Raw genomic sequence first — 19619 nt, forward strand, 5'->3', positions numbered from 1 at the left:
CCCCCTTTTGGTCAGAGGAAAGAATCTGTGGATGCATGGACACCCCCCCACGCTCACAGGTCTGCAAGGAGAGCATTTTCAAGTCCCGACTGAGTGTTTTACATGTCTTATTGGAGATTTTTTTCCATTTGTTGAGAACGTATCCCTCACGCACTCCTAATTACATCTGCTGAGTGAACAAGAGAATATGCCTGGCACAAAGTCACGTATGAGACACAACCTATCTATCTCCCAAAGGCCAGCGCCGTTTCTCCCATGACCTGGGTTTCCTGACCTCAGCACACTGCTCTTCCTCCAGCCGGCCCCATCAGGCACGGCCACCAGCTGCCTGCATTCCTCCATCTCCCCTGGCTCACAGGCCCCAAGATCCACTGCGTTCATAGCCTTCACACATCTCGAGTCCTTCCACGGTCTCCTCACTGGTTGCCCCGTCTCCAGTATGTTCTTGCTTTTTCCCAGTCCACCCTCCACATCGCTGCAGATCTGACCATATCTATTTTCCCTGCCTAAACCCTGCAATGGCTCCTCACAATGTCCATGGTAATTTCTTAATTCCTGAAGTTTGTCTACATGGACCACATCATCTAGCTTTTTTTCTTTGATTTTTAATTTCAGAATATTACATGCTTTTTGTGGAAAAATTTAGCATCACAGAAGCACACAATGTAAATGTTGAGCATTCCACTCAGTGTTTAGCATCTACCTGCCTTCTGCCACCTCTTTCTCCAGAATGTTAGTTTGGTGCGGATCATTCCAGACCTTTTACTATATGTATACACACGTGTGCGTGCATGTACGTTAGATACAGCTTTTCCCACAAAAATCTGCATCATGCTCAATATCTTATTCTGCACCATTATTTTTACATTTTTCCCTTACTGTCATATCATAGGAAAGTTTCCACGTTAAGTACCTACGGTATCATAGCTGTCTTTCTGTTGATTTTTAAAGTGTTGTAGGTCTTCAAATTAGGGTAAGCCAGGGCAAGACTAAAAAGAAATCCAAGCGTGAGATCCAAGTAATGAGATACTGTCTGATGACAATCCTTTTGCCTTTGAAGAAATACTTTACTAAAAAATAAAATCCATGTGGATGGAGTTCAGGGGGCCACCCAGTTAGCTGGCCCTGCGGGTTCACCTTGTATGACGATTAAATCTTGGCTTTCAAGTCCCAAATAATGACATACTGATTTTGCTTTTGCAACACATAACTCAACAAAAATTGCTGAGGCCTTCCGTTAATGTTTATTTATGGGGCTGAAATTCCATCTGTATTTTTTTTGAGCCATGGAGGCTCCAAGGATGGTGGGGTCCACATGTACGGGCATTAGAACAGCTTCTTCCTGTAAATTACAGAGCTTTCATCTCATAGTTATACACCATCTACATGATCAACAGCTTATTGTTCCTTGTGTACATTTAATGAAATAACGCAGGAACGTTCTGGAAAATGTATTTAAGAAATGAACTATCTTTCTTTGGGGGAGGGCATTAGGTTTACTTACTTACTTAATTTAATGGAGGTACTGGGGATTGAACCCAGGACCTCATGCATGCCAGGCACACACTCTACCACTGAGCTATACCCTCCCCCCTTAAAATATTTTTCTTGAGGCATCAAGATTCTCTAGTAGAACCAAAGCTCTACAGGATTGAGGAGTGTCTGGCTTGTCCATGGCCATATCCAAGCGCAGTGGATGCTCAGTAAATTGGTGAAAACGCAAAGCCACACCTTTTTTTTTTTTTTTTTTTTGTTGGATGTATGTGTAGAATTCCATAGCATGAATGTTCTCTCCTTATTTAAAGGCTTACGTAGCTGGGTGAGCCTTGGATGGGGGCACTGAGGTGCCAGGTAGTTTACATTCTGAAGATTGAAGGACCCAAATTCAGAGTAAGCAACCTAAAATTCAGACTTAAATGAAAAGCTGTTTTAATAAGTTTCTCAGACCCAGAAAGGATCTTTCAAGAATCCTTCGAGCCCTCACACATCTCCCCTAGGACCGTTGTCAGAGTATTTCAGGGCACTCACACTTCATGGCTTGTTTGGATGACGCTAGCACTTGCCCAGAAATATGCCAACTAAAATAAAAAACCTCCAGGAAACTACAGGTCACATGTGTCCACCTACACGGGAACAAGTTGTTTCATTTTGCTTCTGGTCAACATATTGTGAAGATGTTATAGCTGTACTCAGACTTCCCAGCTACAGGTACCAAATGGGACGATTCCTGAAAGAGGGCATGGGCTGAGGTCAGATCCGGAAAAAGGAGGGTTTGTGTGGAGAGGAAACAGGCCTGGGACAGGTCAGAGGCAGAAACCACGTGGATATCAGGAGATGTCAAGTCTGAGCAGAGCAGAAAGGGAGAATGTGAGTCTGGGGGGTCGGGCGGGGGCTGGTGTCTGAACAAACCTTACCCCACACTGACCCTCCCAAGCCCATTGGGGCCCGCAGCGGAGGCGGGAGGGAGGACCCACAGCAGCAGCGAGTCTGTCACCTCCCCAGGTCCTCGCTCCTCCCCTCCTCTCTGTTCCTGTACCTTGCTGGCTCCTGATCGTCTGCCTTTGTCTCCCAGGCCTGAACCACAGCCTGCTTCCTAAGGCCCTCTTTGCTCCGGGCGGCACTGAGGCTAAGCTCCTTCCTGCCCGTAGCATGTCCTGCCCCAGACCGGCAGTTTGGGAGCTGGCCCAGCCAGCCTGCCGCCTCCCAGCAAGTACAGAAATGGGATGCCATGTACGATCACAGAAGGAAAGGAATCAAAGCAAGTAGAAACAATAATAATATCAACCGTAATCTGTTGTTTTTAAGTGCTAGGCACCTTATTAATTACCTTATATAGAGTATCTTATTAAATCCTTATATAGTTTTTAACCCTTGGAAACACATTTCTTTTGCCAAATTAATTACATACTTAGTCAATAGCAGGTCTAGAATTCAAACCTCGGTCTGACTCCGGAGACCACACTTGTCACCCTGTGAACCCAGATAGAAGGGACTGGGAGAGGAGGGAGAGCGTATATAGCTCATTGGTGGAGTGCGTGCTTAGCATGCATGAGGTCCTGGGTTCAATCCCCAGTACCTCCATTAAAATAAATAAGTAAATAAATAAACCTAATTACCCCCCCAAAACAAAACAAACAAACATAAATAAAATTAAAAAAAATAAAAGAAGGGACTAGGAGGGTTAGTTGTGGGGCAGGAGAGCGGGGCTTTCTAGAGAAGTCAAGCCCCACCCCTCCCCGCCGTCTGTGCTTCTGCTGCCCTTAAGGGCATGTCCTAGTCTCCCCTGAGTTCTGAATATTACAGCCACCCTGGGGGGATGGTCATAACAGTGTTCACAAATGTTCATGTCAAAGCTGTCCTGAGAACTGGTGCTGATAAAGAGGAGGCAGCACAGGGTCCCTGAGTTGGAGAGAAACTGCTGCTACCAAAGAGAAGGAAAGTCAGTGACACTAAATGCACGGGCAGTGATCCACGTGCGTGCACGTGGAGACCCCCACCCGATTATGCATTTCCCCATTCGTCAGTGTTCCTTACGAAAAACTTTGGGAATAGCTGCCATTTCATTTTGCAGATGAGGAAGCTGAGGGTCAGAGAGGTCAAGTGACTTGTAAAGACCATCCAGTAACCATGATTCCACTGTAGATGTGTCTGACTCCAAAATTCACGCTCTTTCCACTTATCCTGATGATTCTTCCTCTCCGTCTCCCTCTGGTTCCCTCCTGTATCTTGTTTGTTTTTCAGCAAGACCGTGGCTGCCCCTGGCTGACAGTTTTCTCCAAGGAGCCCTTGCTTTGAGGCACAGGGTCCCCCGATTCCCACTGGGAGGGCAGTACCTGGCATCTTGTGTAAAGACTCAGGTGAGCAGTGTTTGGTCCCATTATTTGTTTCTACCCTTTCCCAGAATCCCCACTTACCAACCATTAAAAAATATCAGACCTGATGGCTTCCACCTCTGAAGGGGACTTTTTCATCCCTCGGTGAGTGTCCTGGTGATAAGCAGCAGGAAATGAGCCATTTTATGAGGCGATAATGGGGCTATAAGCATCTTTAAAATCAATTGTGCCCAGCATCGCCTCCTATCATTTCAACAGGGTCTGGGTTTCTCGGGTCATATATAAAAACAGACAGCTCATATTCGGCGGCGCTCTACAGTTTGCCCGTGGTCTCACGTGGGCTGCAAGTAGCCCCCTGAGGTGGGCAGGCCGATGGTCCCCCTTTTTCAGATGAAGTAACTGAGACTCACCTCTCTCTGCAGCCAATGGCCAGTGCCCAGCTTGGAGCTTCTGTGACCATTTGACGCAGCTGGTGGCTCCCTCTGCCTTGAAACCCTTTCCACCTGCCTCTGGCACTTGCTGCCTCTTCATTTTCTTCTCACCTCTTCCATCCTCAGTCTCCCTCACTGACCCCTCCTCATCTTCCTCTAAACACATGAAGTGGTCCAGGACCCCAGCCCTCTGGGCTCTTTTCTCTCCACCTGCTTGGCCGTTTCCCCTGGTCCCCTGCCTTAAAATACCAGCTGTGTGCACACTGATGACTCCTGCATTTTCACCTTCACCTCAGCCTCGCCTCGCAACTCCAGCTTGTCTATCGACTGTGTGATGCTGTCACCTGGATGTGGAATTGGTGTCTCAAACTCACTGTGTCCAGAACCAAGCTCCCCAGGGATCTTCCCTCCCCAAACCTGGCCTCTCTCATTCTTCCCATTCCATTAATGGCATTGCCGTCCTTCTGGTTTCTCCTCCTTGATGCGTCTTTCTCTCAGCCTCCCCGTCGGATCCTTCTACACATCTGTCAGCTCCACTTTAAAACGTATTTATGAGCCAACCACAGTCTGTCACCTGCCCTGCCACCACCTTGGCCCAAGCCACTATCATCATTCGCCTAGATTATTGCAGTGGCTTCCTGGGTGACCCCTCACCTCTTCCCTCGCCCTCCTTCCAGCTCGTCACCCAACAGTCATATCAGGCCATTCCTCTGGTCAAAATCCTATAGTGGCTTCACATTGCACAGCAAAAGGGGACCTTGCCGTGGCCCCCACGGCCCTTCATGATCTGCTCTGCATCCCAGCACCCCCTGCTCCGTTACCTCACTGACTTCATCTCTCACTGCTCCCCCCTTGCTCACTTTGCTCTAGCTGCCCCGACAGCTTTCCTCCAACATGCTGGGCACACTTCGTGCTTGCTGTTCTCTGTGCCTGGAATGCTGTCCTCCCAGATAGCAGAGCACTCGCTCTCCTGCCCCCTCCAGGTCTTTGCTCGAATGTCACCTTCTCAGTGAGGCCTCTGCTGACCACACTATTCAAAATAGCAATTCCCTGCCCCTTCCTCAAACTGCTCCCCGCTCATCACTTCATCTGATGATCTTTTCTCTGTAACGTTTGTCACCATCTGATATATCACCATCTGATACACAGTATATTGTGCTTACTTACTTTTTAGCATCTATCTGCCCCATTCCAGGCGGGCAACAGCTTTTGTCTGTTTTGCTCACTCACTGCTGGACTATCAGTGTTTAGAACCAGTGCTTGGAATGTGCTCAGTCGGAATCTGCCGGATGCACGAGAGGCTGTGACGAGGAAGGGGCTGCTGTCCTTCTGAGCCCCTGCCCACCAGCAGCCCGCAGCCGAGGGTGGCGCCAAAGCTGGGTGGGGTGACCCTGACAGACCTGGGCGCGGAGCTGCTGGGCGCTGGAAGAACCGGGGCGGAGTGCCAGCCGGGGAGCCCTGCTGGGCCTGCCTGGTGGGAGAAGGAGGGAGAAGGGACAGGACCCTGAGGCCACTTTAGGGATCAGGGTCAGAGCTCACAGGCTCTGAGTCTGTGTCAGATGGACACCGCAGTGACCTGGGCTGGCCATTTATAAGTGTCCATAGCCTGCCTTGTCCCCAGGAAGCAGCTGCCAGCACAAGCTGCTGTCTGATCAGCTATTCCAAAGCCAGAGAAGGTATCTGAAGCCCATTAACAGATCCACAAGAAGATGATGTGGTTTCACAGAAGCATTTCAAATTCAATTTCTTTTTATTTCTTTTCAAACATAGCCTGTAATTCCGATGGGAAAATGACATAATGCCCGGAGATGGTAATTTCCCTGTGAGACGGCTTTGTGAAAGCATCTCTGGAGCCGAGGGGAAGGGCCCACCAGGGCCTGGGCCTGCCCCCTCATGCCTCTGTTACCCCTCAGGTCATATGGTGACGTCGGGCGTCACCATATGACCTGAGAGAGAGGGCCAGCCTCCCACGTGCCTCTGTTACCACCGGCACTGATTTAGTTCGTTCTTTGCTGACCGAAAGTGCCAACCCTGGGTTTCACCTCATTTTCTGGACTTTCATCGTGTCTTTTAGAACGCTTATGGAAGTCTGCCTCTCCTCCAAGTCAGACAGGGAGCTGAAGAGGTCAGTGGGGCGGGTCTGCACCTCCCATCCCAGCCCCTCATGACCTGACCTTCCCAGGCCCTCCTACCCTTCTCAAGCAATGAGAAAAAGGTTAGTGCTGGGGCCAGAGTGGAGAAGTAAAAGAGAGGCTAGGCCAGGTGAGATTCTGACATCACACAGGACAGAGCACGTGAAGCCCGGGCTGTCTGCTCCCCAAGGGGCGGGGGCTGCAAGGGAGCGCAGCTGTAACCGGGGAGGGAAGGTGAGCCGGCAGGTCTGGCTGAAGGTGCCTCTAAGGCAACCGGTAAGGGCAGCGCCCCAAGCCCTGCCTCGTGGGGGCATCTCTGGGGGTCTTAAAGGATCTGACACCCCATGGCCTTCTTCTCTGTCGCCCCTTCCTCCCTTTCCTCTGAGGACAACTTGTATCTAGTCCCGGAAGCCATTGTTAAAACAGGGGCAGGACTGTGTCTTCCTGGTGTCCTCAGCACTAGCCTGGTCCAGCGGAGGTGTGCAGGGAATGATTAAGGAATACATAATGGATTAGTTAATTACACAATTAATTCATGACAAGCTAGAGGACGCCTCTGGCCTCAGCTGCCCTCCCAGGGGATCTGAGGGGCGCTCCGTGGGACTCGGATGCTGCTGAAGGTTTGTGAGTAGCAGTGCCAGGCTCTGATTTATGAGTTCAGAGGACTGTGGACTGCAGGCTGTGGTGGGAGAGTAAAGGGGAGCAGGGCAGGGGAAGCCAGGAGATGACACTGGACCAGAAGAGAGCAATGGAGTGGGTGGGAAGATGTCAGATGCAAGACATTATTTTAAAGGAGAAGCAACAGGATCAGCTGATGGATGGGATGGGGGATATAAAACAAAGAGGGGTCAGGGCAGACTCCAAGGGGAGGTGTCATGTAGGCAGTTGGATATATGAGGCTGGAGTTCAAGGGAGAAGTCGGGAGGATCCAGGCAGGAGATAAATTTGAAAGTCATCAGCCTACAGGTGCTAGTTAAGCCATAAGGCGGAGTACCTGGGCAGCGAGCGGAGACGGGAGGGTGGGGAAGAGCCAAAGAGCCAGAGAAGGAACAGCCAGAGAGGCATGAGGACACTAGGGCCAGCCCTCAGGGCCTCTTCAGAGCCTTTGTGCTGTCCCCACTGTCCTCTGCTGCCCCCTCCCCAGTCTCCCCCTTGTCCCCCTACTGCTCCCACTGTCTCCCTGCTGCCCCCTGCTGTTCTCTCTGTCCCCCCACCATCCCCACTGCCCCCAGGCACCGCTCCCCGCTGCCTGTACAGTCCCCACGCCCGCCAGCCCTGCCACTGCTTGCTCACTGCTGCAATCCCAGCCTCACTGGTCACTGCTGAAAATTCAGCTGGAACAGGTTTAGGAAAGACAAGGAAGCCAGGGAGGTGGAGCCAGCATCACCCCCTGCTGTGAAGGGGAGTCGAGGAAAATAGCAGTAGCAGGGAGGACACCTGACTATTTTTACAAGATGAGTGATATCAGGGCAAGTTTGTATGGCATAGGGTATAATCCAGTATGGACAGAGAAATCGCTGTTGCAGGAGAGAGGGAGGGTGCACCTGCAGGAGGGAGGTCCCAGGCCCAAGATGCAGGCGTGACCTTCCAGCCACTGCAAGAAGAAGGCAGAGGACAGTAGCTACTGATGCTCAGTTATGGGCATTGCCGGGGGCCACGCGAGGATTCATTCGTCCAGCAAATAATGACTGAACCCCTGCTCTGTGCCAGGCTCACTCTGGGCGCTGGAGACAGAGCCCCGAACAAAAGAGACACCAATCAATCCCTGCCCTCATGGAGCTTTCCTCCTAGAGCGGGAGGCAGACGGAAACAAAGGAGCAGTGATGGGTGTGCCAGCCCTGATGGCTCTCTGGGGAAGACACTGCAGGGGCGGGCGAGAGGGAGGCCAGGGTCGGATGGGGACGGATGCTGCAGTTTTTAGTAGAGATATAAGCGCGAATGTGTATGTAAGGATCAGGAGAGAACTTTAACAAGAGGAAAACATACCTTACATACTAAGGTAAGGTCTTCAAAATTTAAAAAAAAAATAGCATAACCATATAGTAGGAAGTTAGAGAGAGAGAAGCCAAAAAGAAATACCCAGCCAATATCCAACCATCCTCACCCAACAGCTATCATCAATTAGGACGGTCATTTCTGTATCTGTGGGTCTTGGTCACATAGTTGAGACACAGCTTGCTTACACACACAACACACACACACACACACACACACACTTACTTTATCTCTACTATTTCCTTGTATCATGGTTACTAGACTCTTACACAAGTAGATTATTAAAGAAAACATGCTGTACCTTGCTTTCTATTTCTAATATATTTCAGAGATAATCTCATTACTGATATAGCTCTTTTAACGATGAACCCAGAGACCACAGAGCAATATAAGAATACACATGTATATAGTTTTGTCTCTCTTTTTTACATTGTTATATAGTCTTTTGGGTTCATCTATTTGTATAATAATCTAGCTACCACGTTACAAAGAAATGGGAGAGGTGGAGAAAATGTGTGCAGTGTGGTGTGTGTGTGTGCGCTTTTGTTTCTAATTGCCTAAAGTACCTCTGAAAGGAACATAAGAACTTGACAAAAACCGGGTGCCTCAGGGGAGAGAAACTGGGCATCCAGGGAGCACAGAAAACAAGACTTCGCTGTATAACTTTATATAGCACTTTGGTTCTGAGCCATGCAAACATATTGCCGTTAAAAAAAAAAATAGGAAGAGAAAGCCATTCTAAGGCTATTCCCCCCAGTTTTCTCATCTGGAGAAAAATCCACGAAGGCTTTGGAGGGAGTGTTTGGAGCTCCGTGCTGCACGTGACGGGGGGGGCAGAGGGAATGTCTGGAGGTGATGGGCTCGGAGCCAGGACAGAGGCCAAAAAGGTGGGGAGAGGGGACAGAAGCGCCAGGGCAGGTGCAGAATTGATAAGACATCTGATGGGTTCTTTACTTGACAATCTTAAAGCCTGTTAGGCTTTGTGAGGCTTTATCATCTTTAAAATAAAATCTGTTTCAAAAAGAAACAAGAATCCACCTGCACAGCAGCATCTCCCTCTCCTTGTTCCTTGGAAGAAGCTTCCGACCCAGGTAGCCTACTGTCAAGCCTCTTTTGTTGGGTCCTTAAATATAATAACATTTCCCTTCATCATCTCCCTCCATCCACTGATTTCCATAAAAAGCTTTCAGATTATTAAGTAATGAAGCTCTAAATGACCTGGACAGGGAGAAGGAAGCACGCCTTAAGGTGCTCAGCACGTTACCATCAAATATGGTTCCAGAAACGCTGCTTTCTTAAGTGGTGCTATTTAAATGCAAAGGAACAGCTCAATAAGCTGTAAAAGCTTAACTCTTTTCATTCCTGAGACCCCCCCACCTCAAAAATCGTAGAGGTCTGGAGACAGACTGGGGAGGTAAGAAGAGAAACTGTGTTGGGCTGACACCAAAGGGGTGTCCTTACCAGGAGTTTAAGGTCACACACACACAGGCTGGTCTCTGGCAGGCTCGCATGGTGACAGAAGGTTCCCTGACTGTGAAATCCCCTTCTAGTTACTACTCTGGCAACATGGAGCAGGGGTTCAGGAGCAGTGTGGTGGACTAAGGCAGACCCTGGTTCAAATCTGGGCTCTGCCATGTACGTACTGTGTAAGTTTGGGGAAGTCACTCACCCTTTCTGGGCAGGTCCCTCATTGTGTACAGCATATATTTACTGAGCTCCATCTACGGTCAAAGACTGTGCTGGGCAAGGGGCATCGGGCAGGGGACAAGGAGACATGCTCCCTGCTCTTGTGGGGCATGTCCACTGGCAGGTGTGACAGATGAAGAGAGTGAAGCCATTTCCAATAGAACCAGAAAGACCATTTGAGAGGAACTGTTTTCTCAACCTCTGAACTGGACCAAACCGCCAATATTCCAAGAAGTCAGCAGGAATAAGACTGTCCTGTAGAACGGACTGATAAAAGCGAACTTTTACCTCGTGACCACCCCGCCTGAAGTACGAATCTGGCTTTGCTTGTCGGCACCCATGAGCTCTTCTTAAAAACAACTTAATCCTTCTTCTTTTTTCCATAAAAGCCCCAATTCTCTCTTGTAAGTGGGAGGCTATTTGCTTTTCTACTTGAATCTCTGTACCCCAAACTGCAATTCTTTGATCCCGAATAAATGCTTTGTCTCTTGAATTGGTTTCTTATTTTTCAAGGTGACACTGGGCACGGGGCAGAGAGCAGTGGACAAGGCAACACTGTCCCTGCTTTTGTGGGGCTGTCCTCTAGTGGGTTAACAATAGCACGTGAGGACAGAACGAGATACATGTAAGGAAAGGACCAGGTAATGGGAAGGAAAGGGGCAGCTCGGATTCCTGAGTCATGTTCGCTGTCTCCACCCCTTTCTCTCTGTGGCATCGGCACTTCTGCCTGACCTACTTCAGCCTCATCTCCTGCTTACCAGTCATGCCCACACGTCTCAAGGCTGCTGAGTCCCTCTGCCTAGAATGTCCTATGTCTTAAGCAGCTCTTCCTAGGAAAAGCCCTCCTTCCTTTTTTTTTTTTTTTGAATAGCAATTTCTATATTTAAGGTGGACAACATGATGTTTTGATATATGTAGTAAAATGATTACTGCAGTCAAGCTAATGGACATATCCACCTCCTCAATAGTTGCCTTTCTTGTTTTGTGGTGAGAGCACCTGAAATCTACTCTCTTAGCAAATTTCCAGCATACAATACGGTACTATTCATGAAGGTCACCTTGTCACGCATTAGATCTCTGGATTTATTCATCCTACATAAGTACATCTCTGTGCCCTTGGACCAACATTGCCCCATTTTCCTGACCTCCCTGCCCTGCCAACGCCTCCCTGAAGCCCCCAGATTCTCAAATCATCCTTTTCCATGACCTCAATCATGTTGCATGATTATCTGCTCACTTCATTTGTTGACTTTACAGGTCTTCCCCCACTAGAAGGTGTCTAGCAAAGCAGCCATCTTAGAGTAGATGCTTGATCAAATATCCTGAATGAATGTTCAGTAAATGGAAGTGTTTATTCCTAAATGTGACATAATCTGGAAAGAAGATCTGTAAATTACTACTGCCACCTGAAGACACATTCATAGAACTTCGTGATTTTCATGCCATGGAGATGTCACAGGTTTACACAGCAATCTGCAGCAGAGGTAACTGAATGCCTCCTGATGTTCTTTGTTCTCAGAGTGAGATCTGAGGAACCCTCAGGGTCTGTGAAGGCATTGTTAGGGTCTCTTAAGTTTTCTATGAGAATGTAAACATTTTGTATTTTTATGATAACTTAAAAAAAAATCAGTTTAAGTATACTATAGATGACCCTGAAGATCTTATAACCAAGTAGCACCAGGCAGTTTCAGTGGCCGGGATGCTTGGTGTTTACATCCTATTGCTTCTCTCTACAGCGTTACTGGGGGCTGGTGTGGTGGAACGTCTTGTTCTGCCCAGATCCCTCTTCAGCTGCTGGGAAAGATAAAGGACGGCCCTTAGTTGTCAGTTCTTTTCAGGGTATTGCGTTGAGTGGATGAAACTACCCCACATGATGTTGGCAGAGACCTTCTTTGGGTCTGTTACCCAGCTCAATTTCACCCCTGCCTGGTTCTGCTCCCCACCTCCCCCCCTACACGGGTGGTTCCCAAGAACATCCCTGATAATGTCTGCTAATCTTGACTCAACCTGCTGCCCAGAGAATCCAGCTGCTAGAGTCAGTGGATAAAGAGAGAGGCAGAGTTAGCAAATCAGTGACATTCTCACCAGGTAAAGCCCAAATGATATATGAGATGCCAGTGGATGGGGGAGCAGTGGGAGAAGTGAGGCCAAAGGACTGCGGTGTGCAGGCTCACCAACCCCTGAAGGACCACAGCAGGGCAGTCAGCATCAAACCTAGACTGTCAATAGCCATTTAATTTCAGCAAAACGGCATCACCCACCACATTAAAGCAAAGCTCCTAATTAGCATTTTAAACGGTTCGTAGTTTTGCTTGTGTTATTATTATCATTATTTTGCTTTTATAGTCATGCGAGAGCTAGAAGCGTAAGGAGTTAATATTTAGTTATCTTTGCACATATTTAAATAATAATATGATGAAAATAATTATAGTTCAACCCAGAGGGTATGTGCTCTTTAAAAGAGGTCCATATATTGCTCAGGTTTGGAAATTTTCCAATTTTGCAACAACATGGTATGAAAAGCCTGGGTTTTGGAGGCTCTGTGGCTTGACTGTGCAACCTTGGGCATGTTCCTTAATTCTTTCAGCCTTGATTTTCTCATCTCCAAAATGGGCTAAAGACATCTACCTTACAGGCTTGTTGTAAGATATAAATGAGCTCTCACTGAATGTTGAATGCTTGCACAGTTCCTGACATGTAGGAAGTGCTTGATAAATGGCAGCGGGCAGGAGAGACCTGAAGAATACCCCTCTTTGCAAGCCATTTCCAACCTGGAAATGCTTTGCTGTCTGCCTCCAACCCTAAAAGACAGGATTCTAAAAGGAGGATCCAGTTTTAGGAAAGTGACTTCCAACAAGGAGTCAGAGTTAAATTTGCTTAGAAACTAGCAAGCAAGCAAATACTAAAGCCCCAAGGCCCTCAAGTGAAAGGTTAAAAATAAAATAATTAAGAGCTATGGCCTAAATCTAAATTCAGAGCATTTTATGGAGAGGGTGTGGAGAAAAGGGAATCCTCCTACACTGTCGGTGGGAATGTAGTTTGGTGCATCCATTGTGGAAAACAGTATGGAGATTCCTCAAAAAGCTAAAAACAGACTTATCATGATCCAGCAATTCCAGTCCTGGGCATTTGTCTGGAGGAAGCTCTATTTTGAAAAGATACATGCACCCCAGTGTTCATAGCAGCACTATTTACAATAGCCAAGACATAGAAGCAACCTAAGTGTTCATCAACAGATGAATGGATAAAGAAGATGTGGTGTATACATATATACAACGGAATACTACTCAGTCATAAAAAAGAATAAAATAATGCCATTTGCAGCAACATGGATGGACCTGGAGATTGTCATTCTAAGTGAAGGAAGCCAGAAAGAGAAAGAAAAATACCATATGAGATCACTCATATGTGGAGTCTTAAAAAAAGACACAAATGAACTTATTTACAAAACAGAAACAGACTCACAGACATAGAAAACAAACTTATGGCTACTGGGGGGTCAAGGGGCTGGGAAGGGATACATTGGGAGTTCAAGATTTGCAGATACTAACTAACATAAATAAAATAGATAAAACAAGTTTATATTGTATAGCACAGGGAACTATATTCAATATTGTGTAGTAACCTATAATGATACAGGATATGAAAAGGAATATGTAAGTATATGTATGACTGAAATATTATGCTGTATATCAGAAACTGACACATTGTAAACTGACTATATTTCAATTAAGAAAAAATTCAGAGCATTTTACTTTCAAAGACTATTCCATTGATGAAATAAATATTTCTGTGGTAGGCTGTACAATGACCCCCATATCCACACCCTAATTCCGAAAATCTGTGCATGTTGCTTTTATGTCCAAAAGGACCTCACAGATGTGATTAAGTTAAGGATCATGAGATGGGGAGATTATCCTGGATTTTACAGGCATATATCTGGAGGGAGCTCTAATTCAAGTCCCTATGAGAGGGAAGCCTTATGAGAGGCACTGTGAGGATGTAAGAAGAGATTGGGGTGATGTGGCCACAAGCCAAAGAATGCTGGCAGGCACTGAAATCCTGGAAGGGACAAAAAGCCTGGAGCCCCCTGAAGGAGCTAGCCTGGCCAACACCTTGGTTTCACCCCTGTAAGATTCATTTTGGACTTCTGACCTCCAGAACTGCAAGAGAATAAATCTGTGCTGCCTTAAGCCACTGAATTTGTGGTCATTTGTTATAACAGCAATAGGAACGAATACAATTCCTATGGGCCCTACTTGCCCTTTCAGTTAGTGAGTCTAGAGAAAACGAAATAATGCAGACCATCATTAGGAGGAAGGTGTGGAAGTGGCACAGCTGTCAGGGTCTGAAGAGCTGATCTGAATCATGTCTCTCTACTTTCTACCCTTTGTGACCTCAGGCCTGTCTGTCAGCCTTTCAGAGCCTCACTCCCCTCCTCTCTATAAAATGGGACTAATGTTAACGATGGGGTGGTTGTGAAGATTAAATGTTTATGAGCCATAATACTATGTGAACTATTTTTGTGATTATCATTACTGTTAATTCAAATTGAAGACTGGAATCAAGAATGCCACCTCATAGGAAGATGACCTAATGAAGGTTAAAATGTACCTAAGGAGACCCCATGCACGGTGGATTCAGCGATTCAAGGTTTCGGAGCATCAGGCTGAAAAAATCTTAGTTCTTAGACGCCTGTCTGTAGTTCCCGCTGAACCTCACTGAACTTAACCCAGGGCCCGACTGCAATTCCTTACTTTTACAACTCAGGCTGAGTGCGGAGATACTGTCACTTGGACTTCTCTTTGATGTGATGTTTTATTTTCTTTTGAAAGAAAATAATCAATAGTCCAAACATCTCTACCTGTTGGACAATTTTTCTGCCCTTTTCATTTCCTGAAGGATAAATCATGAAAATAATCCATGCTGGAAGCTATAACAATAAAAACAACTATTATTTCTCAAACTCATGTCTCCAGTCTACCTTCATTGGCACAGCACAATCTCCCAAAGCTAAAGAAAGAAAATAAATCGCTTGTAAGTTTGAAGTTGAATCCTATCAATAATTTTCTTTTCCCATTTGTAATTCAGGTGAGTGCTGCCTCACTCAGGTTGTAAGGACAGAACTGCTGTTGGATTGAACTACGGGTAGTTTTGGTTCAAAAAAATTTTATAATGGGGTTTTCCTTATTACAGAAGTGTGTTCACTGCCGATCATTTAGAAAATAGAGCTGGGAAAGAGAACAATGTAAAGACAACCTGTAAACCCACCACCCACAGATGACCACTGCTGCTTTTCCATCTCAAGCCAAAAAAACCCCCACCTCAGTGCACCTGAGTGTGACATTTATGGAATCACCAAAGCAGCTTAATTCCAATGATAATAGGAGACTGGATTCTGTCTTCCTCCATGTAGCTGGGCCCTGCTGTGAGGGAGTAGCCCTGGCCTAAACTCACAGCCCAATCAGCCGCACCTCGGAGAAGCCACTCTTGCACTGCACACCTTCTTATTAGTGCAAGAGTCTCCTAGCTCTCCTCCTGCCTCCCATTTTGCTCTCCCACCCTGCTCCAATCCACCATAAGGCCCATTCCAAAACATTCATTTGACCAGGTCAATCCACTTACTGAAATTCTTCCTCTGACTTCAGGGATAAAGTCTAAATTTTTTAGCCTGGAACACAGGCTTCATGTTTCGGCACTGCCTACTTCCCCAGCCTCACATCTCCCTATCTTACCTGTACCCTTGACCCCATCCACCACCATCTTCATCTTCATCCTCATCACCAAACCAACCACCAGATACTGGGTGTGGTCTACATGCTAGGTACCACATTAGGTACCTGACATACATTGTCTCATCTACATATCAACTGTCCTATGAGATGGGGGTGATGGATGAGAAAACTGAGGCTCAGAGAAACCCAACAATTCTCTTCTGTGCATAAAGCCAAGAGTCAGAGGAGCCAGAATCTGATTCCAGGGTCCTCTGCTGTCAAAGCATAATGATCAGCCATACCTGTCTTCCTACTGAATATTCTTGCAATTTCTTGAACCAGACATTCTTTATTTCAAGATTCTATGCCTTGGCATAAACCACCACCTCCCTGAGGTGTCTTTAGCCCCTTCTCACCTAGAAAATGCCTTCTTGTCCTTTCAAATGCAGCTCAAGCCTTGGGGTTGGTGTAGCTGCCCCTTCTCTGTGCTTCCAAGGAATCCTATGTTGACCTCAGTCATGGGATCCGTGTCACTGACCTGCAGCTACCTTCTTCCATATCAAGTATCCCCCCCTCCCCTTTCCCCACTGGGAGTGGCTCAAGGTGGGGGGGGCAGCTGTGTCTCATCCGTCAGTATAGCCCTCATCCCCCCTCTCTAGCACAGGATTTGGCAGAAGGAAGATAATAAATAAATGTTTGCTTAATAAAAGAATGAATGAGCAGCAGCTCCTAGAGCCTTCAAAGAGGCTTCAGCTGATCAAAACTTGAATTGCTTACAATGTTCCTGCCAGAAAGGGCTCAGAGAAGTAAGGAAAATGAAACCCAGAAAGAATTCCTCTGTGCCAGCTCCCTTACCAGGCTGGAGCCAGACGAAAGAGCCCATCATTTGTAAGTAACTGCTGACGCTCAGGGGAGCAGGAGGGAGCTGAGATTCCCCAGTCTTTTAAAAAAAAATTATTATTCTGTTTAATTCTTGTCACTTGAGCTTTTTGTGATCCAGGTAAGGTCTCATGGCAGGTGAAGTGTAACAGAATATGCCGCCCTGAAATACGCCTCTTTGGCATAAAACTTATTCTGAGCTGATTATTTTGAGAAACTGCAGACACAGGAGAAGCTCTGAAAACAGAGGAGAGATTACCCTTTTGTAAGAGAAATTTACATCAGAAAGGGAAGAGTGCTATTACTGGAGATGCTTTTTCATCCGCAAGACTGATCTGCATGGCAGGGCAGATTTGTTTACCATACATTTCCTCTTCTTCTCTCCCTCTGAACTGCCTTCCTCCCCTTTGAAGCCCCAGACCCCTATCCCTTTCCTTAGCTCAGGACAATATATAACCCTCAATTACCTGGCTGCCTTTTGAGTCTCACCTCTCTGTGGGGCTCTCCTTATGTATATACATGTAAACGTATACTCATAATTAAAATTGGTTTTTCCTCCTGTTAATCAGACTTTTACTATGGTAGGGGTGGGGATCTCAGCCAGCAACCTAGAAAGGTAGAGAGAAAATTATTTTTTCTCCCCCACAGAGGGAATCTGGCTTTGGAAGTTTCTGAGAAGCAAAGAACAGAAGAAAGAAGGGAGAACACTATGTCCAGCACCTACATGGATTGGGAGTGGAGACTGGAGGTGAGGGTGGAGACAGGACTGGGGGATGCTTGCTCAGCTGTCACATTCACAAAAGCCTCAGATTAGAACCTGGTGTGCTCTCCAGAGGCACAGAGATATACCAACAGAACCGAATAAAGAAACTCATCTCACAACTTTTAACATGTCCCGCTACTGATCGACCCCATTTATGGTGAAGTATAAATGAGAATTTTTATAACTTTTGTAAATTTTATAACTTTTGTAACTTTTGTCTTCAGAAACAACAACTTTATTGCATGAAAGTTTTGTATTAAAGCATTACCCCAATTTTGTCAGTCCTGTTATAGCATTTTCCCCACTTTTTAACATGCCAAGAGCTTTTTTTTTTGTTTCCTCCTCCTGGGCAGCTCCGGCTGGGTTGGAGGATCTGAGTGTGACCTCTGCACCTTGGGTAGTAGTTTGTTTGATCCTGAGGGATAAGTAAAGGCGGTGGTACAGTGGTGAAGTGGATTTATCTTGACTCGTGAGAGCTGATTATACACACCTCTTCCTAACTCTGTGTTCAGCGACATCACATGCGTAGCTTCATACTGGTCGCAGTGGGCGTATTTACACCATGGAAACTGGCGAACACCACCAATCAGGGCTTTTTCTTTTTCCCCCTCAAGAGCCATTGCTAATCACTTACTAGCGCATCACTGGTGGTGGGAGAGGAGAGGGCAGCCCTAAGCTGGAGGCCAATGGTATTTTTCTCACCTAAGGATGGTAAACACAAGGGAAGGAAGACTCAAGACACTCACTGGGTGTCCGGATGTAGAGAGCATCCAGATTCATGGGCAGGGGCTATGTGTCAGTGCTCCCCAAACTGGCTGGGCTTCAGAATTCACCAAAGACTTTTCAAGCCTACTTATGTTCAAGTCCCACCTCTGAGCTACGGAATTCAAATCTCTGGGTGAGGCACAGGGGTTTTAACAATGTTCTCAAAATGATTCTGGTCAATGGAATGGCATATGGGAATCTTTGCTGTGTGTCTCAAGATATTAAGACACCTAAGAAAAAAGATAAGGTGCAACTTCATAGGACATAGATTTCCTAAACAGGTCTCCAGTCTCTTCACTTAATGCCTCTGTCACCTGTCACAGCTTGATGGGATCTGGGTTATGATGGTGGTGGAGAGAGTGGTGCAGGGCCTGAACAAGGAAGAGACTGGGGAATTAACATTAATAGGAAAAGGTGTGCCTTGAAAAGATTTTTTTGTGCTGACATAAAGCTTTACCAGACAAACTCCTTTGATTTGCGTTTAGGCCATTCTATCACCTGTGAGTGAGTTCCTGACAGACTTCACAGGCCATAAAATCTCTCATTGGCCCGTATGACTCCAGCACCCATGCAGCTGGAAGTGACCCTAATCTCAGCAAAAGCTGCTGACTTGGGCTGGAGAGGACAGCCATGCCCGGGGCAAAACCATCTCAGTAAGGGCAGGGAGTGACCAGAAGGCTGGTAGGTGGTGGAGACCGGGGGGGGGGGGGGGCAGAGGCTGGCATGGCTGGGTGTGAGGAGACGATGGGAATGGGGTAGGGCCTGGCCCCGCCTCCTGCCTTCAGTTATGTGGGACGTGCCCTTCGCTCGAGAGGGTGGGGGGGGTTTCTTAAGGAGGAGACGGAGGGAGAGCTGTGTGATGGGGTTGGGGTGTGGAGGGGCTTTGAAGGACACGTGAGGACCATTTCTCACCGCCCTAGGATGTCAGTGAGTCCACCGAGAGTGGGGCTCTGGCTTTCCCCACCACGGTTGTCCTGCTGTGTATTACTGTATATCAGCAGCATTACTGATCACGCTGTATTATAATTTTAAAACCTGTGTTTAAGTTCTGTGTCTAAATTCCAGGTGTAGTGAAAACAGCCTAGGCCTTGGAAGATGACAGGCCTAGATGTGAATTCTGACTCTTTCCTTTTCTAGCTGTGAGGACTTTGGCAAGTCATTTCACCTGTCCGACCCGCAGTTTCTTCGTATGTACAATGGGCATAGTAACTCTCTCTACTTTTTGGGTTGCAGTGAAGAATAAATCAGATATTGCCTGGAAGTTCCCTCTATATTGTCTGAGATGTGGTAGGTTCTTAATCCTTGACCCCCGTCCTTGACTGAATCATCTCTGTTTCTTCATGGTCTGACACCAGTTTCATGAAGGTGCACAAAATATGTTGGCTGAAGGAATGAACAGAGTAAATGAATAAGTGAATTAA

General features: G+C 46.8%; 1 protein-coding gene and 1 non-coding gene across 3 annotated transcripts in view; both read right to left on the bottom strand.

Annotated features, from left to right (window-relative positions):
- Positions 1–19619, bottom strand: part of SPON1 (spondin 1) — a 242933-nt gene that overhangs the window by 19492 nt on the left and 203822 nt on the right. The gene's annotated exons all lie outside the window — the stretch shown is intronic.
- TRNAA-GGC lies at positions 1518–1589 on the bottom strand. The gene has a single exon. It is a non-coding gene; the product is annotated as a tRNA-Ala (tRNA).

This window comes from Camelus ferus, chromosome 10 (genome assembly GCF_009834535.1).
Source record: "Camelus ferus isolate YT-003-E chromosome 10, BCGSAC_Cfer_1.0, whole genome shotgun sequence".
NCBI classification, from domain to species: domain Eukaryota; kingdom Metazoa; phylum Chordata; class Mammalia; order Artiodactyla; family Camelidae; genus Camelus; species Camelus ferus.